Source organism: Mycteria americana, chromosome 12, assembly GCF_035582795.1.
Source record: "Mycteria americana isolate JAX WOST 10 ecotype Jacksonville Zoo and Gardens chromosome 12, USCA_MyAme_1.0, whole genome shotgun sequence".
NCBI classification, from domain to species: domain Eukaryota; kingdom Metazoa; phylum Chordata; class Aves; order Ciconiiformes; family Ciconiidae; genus Mycteria; species Mycteria americana.
In genome coordinates, this window is record NC_134376.1 from 4,200,873 (window position 1) to 4,211,888 (window position 11,016).

The window sequence follows — 11,016 nt, forward strand, 5'->3', positions numbered from 1 at the left end:
GTTAACCTAGCACTGCCAAGTCCACCACTAAACCATGTCCCTAAGCATCACACCTACACCTTTTTTAAATACCTCCAGGGATGGGGACTCAACCACTTCCCTGGGCAGCCTGTTCGAATATCAGACAACCCTTTCGGTGAATAAATTTTTCCTACTATCCAATCTAAACCTCCCCTGGCACAACTTGAGGCCATTTCTTCTTGTCCTATTCCTCGTTACTTGGGAGAAGAGACCAAAACCCACAAGGTTTACAGAAAGACAACTAATGTGAGCTCATTTCCCTCTCTGAAAACCCAGTTGAGACAAGGCATTATTGTTTTATTGCAAAATATTCAGGCTAGGCCAACCACAAGTGGGGTACATCTTTTCATGGCAGAAAAAAACCCAAAGCTATAGAGTTATTTGATCAGTGGCGACTTAAAAAAAATCTATTTGAATGGGAAGAATCATCGGATAATATCTGGAAGAAAAGGGGGGTACAAAGAGCGGTGCTTTTATGCTTAAGGTAGACAAGGATCTGCATACTGTTCTTCCCTGCTCCAAGTGCTGGTGAGTTACCATACTGCACACCTGTGCAAAACCAGCTTCCTTCCATCTTGTTCCATCCCCTGGGAAGCAAAACCAAAATCAGTCTCCACTATCTGATGAGCCTTAATTCACACCACTTAAATAATTAGCTTCTCAAATGTACAAAAACAACTCTCATTTTCTGGATTAATGAAGGAAGCTGGGTTCCACTGAGCAAAGCTATTACGGAGCTGCTAATGCACAGTTTGATTTCGTCGCCTGCCACTAAACACAGAGCGATGTGGGCTCCTGGGAGAGCAAGAATACAAGGAGAGCAATGCTGGAGGGTTAAAGTGGAAGGCAGTGGGGGAAACCCTAGCAATACTTCATGGTTTTATGCAGAGGGAAGGCTGGTTTTATTTGTGTGTCTGCTGAGTTTCATCTGGGTTGTGAAGATGCCATATAACCCAAAAGAAGGCTAAAGCTCAGGGAGGTCCTACGGGGTGGATAGTTTGCTTTAGTCACAGACTAGGCAAAGGCAGTTTCTGAAGCAGGGTGACAGAAATGTAACACACACAGAAGCCTAAAGCTTGCAGCAGCTTCTGCCCAGGTTCTGTAGCTAGAGCAGTAGAGAATGGCAAAGAGCTGTAGTGCAATGTCTTTCACAATTGGAAGGCTACAGTGGTACTGGAGTGTACTTGTCCTCCCTGCTCATTTGGCTTATGAGTTGATAGGAAACTGGTTGCAAAGAGTCAATCTTTTTCTTGCCTCATCTTGGCAGGTACAGGCACATACACTGTTCAAAACAAACTTCTGTTCTTTCTTTTATATCTAGGCACGGGACTGGTGATTTCATTTTTCCTAACTGGATGGAGAAGGGACTGAGAAAATGTCAGAAAAGACTGCAAAGGCTGCTTTGCTCTGCCCTGGGAGATTTAAACCTAGGCCGTATTACGTGAACAACTCAACAGTACTAGGACTGTTCCCTTCCTCTCTGTGCCTCACCATTTTGCTGCCTTGCCCCAGACTCTACTGTTTCACACAGGCAGAACCAAAAGCCCACATTGAACCTCTCTATGTGGTACATGGAATGGGGAACAGAGAATAACTAGGAAATCAGGACTTTTGAGATGTAACTACAGGTATTCAACAAATGCAAAATCATGCAACTTCTCAGACACTGGGAGATGGAAAGGCCTAGAGTGTTGATCTCCTTAGATTCTTCAACCATCAAAAAGCCCTTCAGTATGTGTCATTCTCCACCACCCATCAGTATATCCAAATTAGTGAAGCTGCAGTTCTGGATGTGGATTTGGGACTCAATAGCTTCCTTACTGAAGTTCTTCTAACTCCAGTACCTTCTAACTCCAGTCCATATGCCCTCAAGCACATAACATCTGTTACACCCTGTAAAACAAAACAAAGCAAAACTTTTGACCTCTGTAAGAAAAGCCTGAAATTGTAATGGAAGCCCTGGGTTATAAAGAAACCTTGGTGCAGACATGCAGCAGGAGTTGAGAGATTAACGAGGAAATCAATGGAACTGTGACGGTTTGTACAGCAAAGTTTGTGCTTCGTAGCCCAACTTTCAGAGATAGGGACCAAGGACACTAGGGACCTGCAGATGCTTAAGAATCTCAGCACCTTCCCAAATCAGGAGCAGTTCTCTAGAGGTGGCCGTTCAAAATTAAGCATCTTTGAAAATGCAGAGATGCTGCTTCTTATGTCAGGGCTTGTTGGACCACTGACTTCAGAGGGGTTACACCCCGTGTAATTTAGCTGAAGCAATCAGGAAATAATTATGTACAGTGGAGAGTTAAAAGATGGTAATTCAACTGTACAAATAAATAACTGAAGTGACTAAAAAAGTCCAACCAAAGCCTACTTTTGGAGCACTATTTAATGTAAATGAATCACTTAGTGGACAATGCAACAATCATCTCTTCAGCTTCTATTCATTATCAAAAACAATACAAAAGGATTGGCAGGCAATAACCATGTGCCAGAGGGAGCCCTTTAGGAAATACCACAGAATCTGGACTGGCTTTTGTCTGTTCTCCTATTGTGTTCTGACAATGCTTCGCTAATGAATGTCCAACGTCATTTCGGTTGTCCTTTTTTTTTCCCCAAAAACAAATCAGTAGTAATCTTGGCCTTTCAGAACGAACTGAAATGCTTGTTTGTGTTAGGAAGACTTCCACACATGATGTATCAGTTTTGCCAAGGTCTAAGAGGCTGAGGATGTATGATTTCAGGCACCCTGGGAAATCCCACTGGAGGTGATGAAGCAAAATCCTTTGATTTGGGTAAAAATCCATTAAGTTTTTAAAGAAATCATCACCTGTCTTTGAAACTTCAAACGCTTACTGACTTCAGTACTTCAGTGAGTTGTATACTCAGTAAATTCATCTTTTGTTACTCAATTTGAAATGACACTAACCTCATTCTAAGCAATAAGCTACTTTTCAGTAGGGAGTATTTGTACTGATCATGCCCAGCATTATCTTGGGAGTTATCTGCAGGAAACTGCAAGCTAAAGGGAATCCTCATTAGGGATCTGGGGAGGTAAACATACCAGGCAGACACCTATGCTAGAAGAAACAGAGGCTAAGAAGACAATATCAAGCACTAAAATACTGTCATTATGCTTCAGAACTGACAATCCACTGGCATTCACATCTCTTAAAGAGTTACTGGTTTGGAATATCTGCAAGTTCAAACTGATGGCATAGCAGGTATCCACAGGGGTACCCTTTTCTTACCTGGTTCCTTGGCTCACTCCTATGTTGCTGCTGCAGCTTACAGCTCCTGCAGTGTTGCTGGTTCAACTCTTTGCAGACCCGCAGTATAAGCCAAATCACTGAAATAGTCTGAGTTAAGAAAAAAGGGCAACAACGATACATAAAAGAGAAAAGAGCAGGGCAGGTAAGTAGGCTTTGCTGCTGAGAAAAAGGCATGTGGAATGGCACTCAGATTTGACTTCTCAAGGTTGTCTCCAAGGTTGTTTTATTTTGTATTAAACAAAATCTTAGGCTCTGCAGCAAATTTCTGCAGCCAGAGATTATTTTTGTCAAATCCAGTGACGATAGAGTATGTGGGTTTCTAGTTAACACTATCTAAAATTTCAGATAGAAATACACACTTCATAAAATCTTGCTACTAGCTCAGTCTTCCAAATAAAATAGACAGAGATGGCATCAAACCCCCTAGGGCTTATGCTTGCAAAATCCCCACCAAGTTAGCTGCATAGCTCGGCTTGCAATTTGGGAGTTTTACTCACAGCATGTATTCAGAATGCCACTGAAGGTGGGACTCGAGGGGAGGGCTGCCAGCCCATACTGGGACTATTTATGATATTACTATTTCCAGCTTCTTCCTGTCCTTCAGCTGGAGATCATTACTGGAGATCATTGCAGAGGCTGCGAAATGGGTGGCATATCTTCTCCGTGGCCACCACAGTTCAGTGCTTGGAATAGTAATGCAACCTGAAATAGCTGGCAGTTTAGATTAATACGCTGGGCTGTGAATGGTGATGCACGGTCCTGCCTGCCGCCTCGGGTACTGGACAGAGACCTCTGACAGCGGGCTGGGGCAGCGACATCGAGAATCAGTCTGCCTGGAACTGCTAGAGCTCTTTGGGAGACACCATTAGTATCACAACTACTGTGGTGCTTTAGTTCAAAATACACGATTCCTAGTACCTACTAGGCAGCGCTGCCACGTAGAGTCATGAAAACGGGTGGGTACAATACCCTAGAGCAGGAATCCTGAATGTTGCCCTTTGACTAAATATTTTTACCACTGGATAGGGGTTGGGCAGGGAGGGACAACTACTCAGCTTCTGATAAACAATAGTTCATTTCGCAAGACCATTGCCAGCATTTGCACTAATTGACACTTTTTTTTATAGCAATCTCTGTTAAAAGCCAAAAGATCTCAAGAATACTTTTAGAAGGAAAAAAACCCCACGATTATATTAACACACAGTATATTAAAGGCATCATCCTAATATTGGGATACACTGAGAAGAAACCAGCATAATTAACCCCCTTCATTTAACACATTTCCCCTAAAATATCCCCAAAAATGTATTCAGTAAAATTCTGTTCCTCCCTGCTCTGGTATAGAATTTCTTTTTTGTTAGTCCCTCGAGTGGTTGCTTAAGTCAGGTCTCACTGTAATTACATATCTCACAGCAGTGCGGGGAGACTTAATTAAGAGAGTCACTGTAGGTGTGTTGTCAGACAGACACAACCTAGTCCTGTTGGAGGAGGCACTAGGAGCCAGCTGCAGCGGGCATGTTAAGGAAGACAAAGTTTGCGGAGGGTTTTGAGATCCTCCTGCAAAAAGCAGCATGGACACACCCAGCAGCCTTTATTCAAAGCCCCTCAACCCCATCATCAGGGAAGCTGTGGTTTTTAAAAATCTCTCTGTACTCACCAGGAGACATTCTGCCACACTGCAAGATTTCATATTCCCCCCCCTTCAAAAAGTGTGACTCACCAGTTTCAAACGGTGACATTTCATTCCCAAACTATTCCGGGAGCAGCTGGCTCCATAACACATGGGGATGTGGGGAAAAGGGAGGGGAAGAGCCAGATTGCGAAGTGAAAACCACTCATTCTCTCCCCCACACAGGTATGTTGCTTTTAAATTTCAGAACCACATAATTTGGGACACGCTGGCAAATTCCATCGGAGGAAAACAATAAAACAAGCAGATTTCAGGAAAAATATCCGCACGCGCCAGTGATGCAATTCCCCCTCAGCCAGGAGGGACTGGGAGAGTGGTTTGCTCTCCAGATCTAATAGATGTGAGGAAATGCACTGTCCCCACTTCTCACTCTTCTTTACAAGTTTGAACCCTGCAGTTCTGGGCTGCTTCTTCGAACGGCTTCTCTGTGATGCAGACCCAGGGTTTAGTCATCAGCAATATCTTACTAATGATGAACAAATGTATGTGCAGTGGGAAGATGACAACAGGGGAATGACAAAGAAATCACTGTCAGCTCCCAGTCCCAAGAGGAGTTTTGTGTCACACTGCAGTTTAGCATAGCTCGTGTCCCTGCTGTGGGGACGTCACTGCCATAAGCATAACATCGAGCACGTGAGGACAGGGCTGCTGCGGGCACTGGCCTTGTGGGCTTGTCAGCACACACATGAAATTGCTGTCATTGGTGCAGTGCCAGAGGCAGAAGCATAATCTCTCCTGGCCTCAGACTATAAATCTGTGCATGGCTGATTGGCGTCAGAGCGGCAATCCAACCCCATTCATTAACGTTTGTAAAATTCCACGGGGAGGGAGCTGTAAGTGATGTAACCTCGCAGCCTCCCCGATGGGAGTGTCCGGATGCACGTTTGCAGCGTGCGAGTCAGCCTGGCACGAAGGCAGGGGCACAGCAGGCTGCAGGTAGCCCTGCGAGCGCATGAATGTCAACAAACGTCATCGCTGCGGGCGAGTGCCAGAGGGGCGAGAGCCTCAAGGCGGACTCAGAAGGGGCCAGCACAGGATGGTTATGTCCGTGTGTGCTAGACTGGGTTGCTGGGGGCAGGCAGCCCCATTTTGCCCTGCACACGCTGTCACGGATGATGACAGCGCACCACCGCACACCCTGCTGTGCCTCATACTGTACGAGCTCATAACCGATCCCCGTGCATGTCTGCACAGGAAATGTTTGATTACAATTTCATTCATCTCCTCTGCTGAATTTATAACAGGGAAGGCTGTTCTTGCAGCTTTCTCTACCCAGCAGCAGCTTGGGACCTTGCATTGGCAGATTCAAGCCCGTTCCCATTCCTTACCTGGGGAAGCCTTACCGAAATCAGCACTCATTCAAGGAAGAGGAGGCTGGCTCGCTGCTTGATACTGGCACGCAGCAGCAATGACCTTGGCTAGGTAACCATCTCCTGAATACAAAGATGGATATAAACGCAGCAATTCCCTTTTTAAAAAAACAACCAATCTTCTGCTAAGGTAGGGAAAGGCAGTGGTTTGTTAAATAAATGCGTCTGTCAGAGCTGGATTTTTTTTTTTCCCAGCTTCCCTAAATGCCCTTCACCAGCAGAGAGGGGGAGGGGACCTGCTCTTTGAAGCCTTTTCCTTATGGGAATAGAAAACACGGAAAGAATTCAATTCTCTGCCACAGCCCAGCACCACTGATACATGCTTCAAAAACCAAAGCCCAGAAGACAAGCTGGCTGGGTGGGTGCGGGTGGCTTGGCGCGTGTGTTACCACCAGATTAGCCTTGCCCAATATCCAGCATCATTAAGTGTCCCCATAGTGTTAAAGCATAGAAAGAAGAGGGGAAGGAATGGAGACTGGGGAAGAAAAATTAGGAAATTCTGTGCTGAAAAGAACTGCCGTTATTCAAATCTTTGATCAAAAGCACCATCTAGTGAAGAAAAGGATCATTGCAGCTGGCATTGCTCTCGGGCAGCTGCATCAACGGCAAATGGAATTCGACTTTCACCACAGGTTTGCCTACTAAAAAAAACAAATATCACCATATGCACAGCCCGCGCTGTATCTGAGTGAACAAGAACACGTCCAAAAATTGCTACCCTCTGTGTAAATATTTCTCCATTGGAAATGTGTTCTCCTCCCCTCATCTCCCACCAGAGAATCTCAGCCACCCTGAAACCCGCAGGGAAAGAGGCACCACAGGAAGAGAATGATTTCCATGTTATAATTTGGGAGTTAAGGAAAAGAAAAGGTAAGTGACCGGTCCAAGGTCATGCAGGAAGCCAGAGGCAGATCCGGGAATAGAGATCAGCCACCCTGGGCCCAGGGATGCCTGAACAATAGCACAGCCTCTCCCTCTGTTGTCATTTAACTCTTTCCTAACCCACCAAAAAGCAGAAGAGGGGTAAGCTATACACTTCTCTGCATATGTGCCTGCTACCTTACAGCTCGTGGGGGCCAGCCCTCAGACCTGACCTGCTTTTACCACTCTAAAACAAAGAGGGAAGGCAGCAGGTAAAGATGGGGCTGGATATCCTGAGATCAGCAAAGCTGCAGGTAGGAGATATTTCTATACACCAGGCCTGAGCTGGCCACTCAGCAATTAAAGCAATGGAAATGGTACCTCAGCTTTGCCATGTCTCTATTTCTGTGTGCGACAAAACATCACTATCTCCCCTGGAGGCGTTCAACTCGGTTAAAATGGTTGCGGTGTATGTTTGAGGATCTTTAGCTGCAGGAGGAGAGGATATTGCTCCCTCTTCCCTGGCTTTCGGGTTAGCTGCAAAGATCAGGGATTTGCAGCATGATAATACATCAGAAATGCGGTCTCACTAAGTCTACACTGTTTTCATACTGCGCTTGGAAATGCTGCAGTGCAGAGTCTGGAGAAGACAGTAATTATAAACAACTGGAACCAAACCTCATAGAAACTAACTTAAAAAAAAAAGACTCGGGTGGTGCAAAAACCTGTGAGTGCAGTGAACTGAACCTAGAGCAAAATTCTCCCAGAGAGAAGAGCTGAGAGACTAGTGACCAGGTGTCCAGCAAGAGTTCTCCAAAAGGAGTCTGATGTCCTTGAGTCAGAGCCCAGTTCCAAACCAGAACTATAACTGGTGCAAAAATCAAGACCATCTTCTTGGGTCCACTGCCTGGAAGGGAGACAGACGACTGATCTGCACAGCGCTGCAGGAGCAAAGAATGGAAAAGCCCCAAGAAGCCCTTCTTTCTCTGTTTTCTACCTTAGGTCTCTGTTTCTTCCCCTAATGCCCTAGTCTGTTTTCATTCACTCCTATAAACCCAATCTATGCAAGCAGGGAGGGGAGGAGGAGAGTCTGCACTTTTGCATCAGAGGCTGAGACAAGAAAACCTTTAATCATGCCACAGCCTGTTGAACATTTACATTTTCCAGCCAAAGGCACTGTGAAATTGGGAGCTTTCAGTTCAAACTAGTTCAAGGATGTTTTCCCTGGGGAAGGTTTTTGTTACCCTGTGGGGATTTCTGCACAGATCTTTGCTCTTAGGGTAAGCAACCAAAGCTTTTCTTAAGAGAGAAGCTACATCTTATACTCCTTGAAAAAAGGTGACAAGTAAGAGCCTGGAAGAACTAGAGCACAAAATTGTTGCCCTAGAGAATAGGGTTAAAAGGCTGTAGATCTGCATTCAGCGATGCTTGCAGTAAAGCAGATGTCACCGAACACAAATGCAAATAGTTCCTTGAGTTTGGAGATATTTTTCCCCTCAAAAAAGAGCTCCTACACTTCAGGAGGGCAGCGATAGAACAGCAGGATGTTTGTCAAGGAAGCATAAAAATGCTAAAAGGATTCCAGCCCTTTGCAGTTCTGGCCTGACACAGAAAGAAAAGAGGAGGCTGAGTGCTAATAAAAACAACAGGCGTAGTTTTAGAAAACTGTACCAACATTTACCAGTCAGGCCTGTATGGTCTCCAAAACAAAAGTTTGCGATTCAGGATAGACTCCCCTCTCATGTTTCTGCGAACAAAGGCAGACAACATAAGTCAGTCGCCTAACTGCCATCCGATGTGCAATGTGTGAATCAGCAGGTTTAAATCAACGGTGAATTTGTTGCCAATTACACTAGGTTAACCTAAGAAAACAGAATCCCAACCAAAGCAACAAAGTCGAGCCTTAGTTCAATGAATTTCCTTCTCTAATTGCAACTCCTTTGCTATATCACTTGCTACTCATACAATCACTGCAGGGCGCTTGGTTTCAAACAACTTTGCCAGCACCTGCCAGTCTGGTGACAGACTATTCCCTGTTAAAATAAATGGGCTGGCAAATACCAGGTAAATGACCACAGGAGCTTGGACAGAGCTCTCGGGCAACTACTGTCCTGTAAGAAAGAGAATGCATTAGACTACAGCTCATCCTGCCTTGCTTTGGTGGGAAAGATGGTCTGAAATGGCTTTTTCCAGCTCTGATTTTCAGAAGCCTGAACCGACTACAGCTTCCAGTAAGGTTGCCATGACATAAATGACCTTCTTCTTTTTTTTGTTTTTCAATATCATTTGTGTAAATAAAATTATTGATTCTTTCATTTTGCGTTGGTCCTGAAGCTAGAAAAGTGCATTACCATCAGACCTTTCAGAATGTGATTTTTTAGGAAGATCTTGAATTCTTTTCTGCTTTTTCCTGAAATATCGATCCCTTACTAACGGCAAACTTACTGAAATGAATTCACAGCTTCAGTGTATTTTCCTTATTAGAAGAGAGGAGCAGAACACTGTTATCATAAAAATTTATGATAAAACTGTCTTTCAAGCAGCTGTCATAAAAAGCTATCCTTTATCTCGCTGCTGTTCCCAGGGAAAAGACATCTGGGATTAACTGCCTTTGTCTCTGGATAATGCTGAATATTTCTGACTGCCTTTGTAAACGTACCTTCTGCTCACGCACACCTTAACAAATAGGTGGAAAAGCTCCCCGTGTTGGGATGAAGCCACGCACCCCTTCCTTCCTCAGGGCAAAAGCTCCTTACACCACTGAGCCCATTTGGACTTTGGGCTTTTGGGATCACTGGGGCCTCAGGTTTCCAAAGGCCCGGTCAGATTTGTGCTACAGCCCGGCAAGGCTCTACTGCCCCTTACCAGCGCCATTACCTCAACGAGGAGATTTAAAGCTACGGAACCTGTAGCACATTCAGGCCACATTTCATCGCAGACAAACTGAAACGTTTCCCTACCACCGTTGCAGTCTGTGAGCATCACTGCAAAGAGCTCAATTAAAAACTGAGAAATCAGATTTCCCCCGATCGTGGCTTTGAGAGGGACGCTGCAGAAATGCCTCTTTTTCTCCTTTTACAGGAATTCGCCACCCGTTGTTCCCCATAGCCACGCACTGCACACAGGCCTGTCACATGCAGTTTGTCCGTCTTCACCTTTCATGCAGAGATACTGAAGAAGAGAAGAGAATTTAGGTCAGTGTAATCAGCAATGTGCACGTAAAATAATGACCATTGCAAACGGGAAGTTTTCTAAGCTCGTCAGAGATCCTGTTTGGAGGTCAAATTGGTAATTACAGAAGACTCCCCTAAAACAAGCCACAGACACGGCCCGCCCAGCTCAACTGCTTAGGAACAGCCTAATTTCTGGGTCTTGAATCCCATGGCAAAAATTAGCCTCAACTGCAGGGGTTTGGAGAAGCCAAACTGCACCCACCTGCCCATCTTCCCCCCTCTACCCGTGCCTGGCCTTCCCGCGCCCGAGGGACAGCAGCTCGGGCACTCCCCGCCCCACCGAGCGGCTCGGCCGGAGGCGACCCTGGAAGGAGACACGGGATAAGCAAGACCCATGCGAAGGGCTGGAGTCCCGCGCTCACGGTGGCAAGCCTCGGCCTTAGCGCTGGGGGCGGGAAGGCCAGAGCCGCGGCAGGAGCCGCAGACCCCGCCGGGGGGAACCCCGGGCCGAGAGCGCCGTTCCCCGACCGGGCGGCACCTGCGGGTGGACCGGCGAGAGCACACCGCCCTCCGGCGGAGACTTCCGGTTCGCCTGGCGGAGGAGCTGTCTGTCATTGGACGCCCTGGCGGAA

The 11,016-nt window shown here is 46.0% G+C and overlaps 1 long non-coding RNA gene across 2 annotated transcripts; it reads right to left on the minus strand.

Moving 5' to 3' along the window:
• Window positions 1-86: 86 nt before the first annotated feature.
• LOC142416159 (uncharacterized) lies at window positions 87-10,945 on the minus strand. Of its 2 annotated transcripts, XR_012777644.1 has the most exons (5): window positions 10,777-10,945; window positions 10,172-10,366; window positions 8,893-8,958; window positions 3,270-3,377; window positions 87-1,914 (listed from the first exon to the last, which is right to left on the minus strand). It is a non-coding gene; the product is annotated as an uncharacterized LOC142416159 (long non-coding RNA). The 2 variants fall into 2 exon arrangements; XR_012777645.1 differs by lacking the exon at window positions 8,893-8,958.
• Window positions 10,946-11,016: the final 71 nt, after the last annotated feature.